The sequence below is a fragment of the Castor canadensis genome, chromosome 7, assembly GCF_047511655.1.
Source record: "Castor canadensis chromosome 7, mCasCan1.hap1v2, whole genome shotgun sequence".
Classification (NCBI taxonomy): domain Eukaryota; kingdom Metazoa; phylum Chordata; class Mammalia; order Rodentia; family Castoridae; genus Castor; species Castor canadensis.
In genome coordinates this window covers 9,015,783-9,016,313 of record NC_133392.1, presented here as the reverse complement: position 1 = coordinate 9,016,313, position 531 = coordinate 9,015,783, and positions in this window count along the sequence as shown.

Sequence of the window (531 nt, the reverse complement as noted above, 5' to 3'; positions counted from 1 at the left end):
ACCACCTGACCTCCTGGGTCAGAACTGCCAGAGTGGAGTCTGGGATGGGATCATCACCTGGTCTTTGGTTTTGGTATCCAGCCTGGGAACCTGTGAGGTGCAGATTCATGGAATAGGCCAGTTCCCATGTCCACTGGGACAAAGTATTCCCCAGTTGAATCAAGAAGTGTGCTTTGAGTGATTGCATAGCATGCGTCCCTGGGTTCCATCCCCATCCCATCAAAAAAGAAGAGGAGGAGGAGGAGAGGAAGGAGGAGAACTACACTTTATGCTGGATTGATAGTGCCCTCCCCATTCCTGTACACTCAGACTGCAATAGGCTCTTTGAAGATATAATCAAGTTAAGATGGGGTAATACTGAATTAGGGGTGAGCACCAAGTCCAATCTAACTAATTTTGATAAGAAGAGGGAAACTAGACACCGAGACAGACACAGACAGCAACGACCATACAGAGATTACAGTGATGCTGCCTAGGCAAGGGATGGAGATACTGGAATTCTGAGGCAGGAGTGGCTGGTTTTCCAGAGGC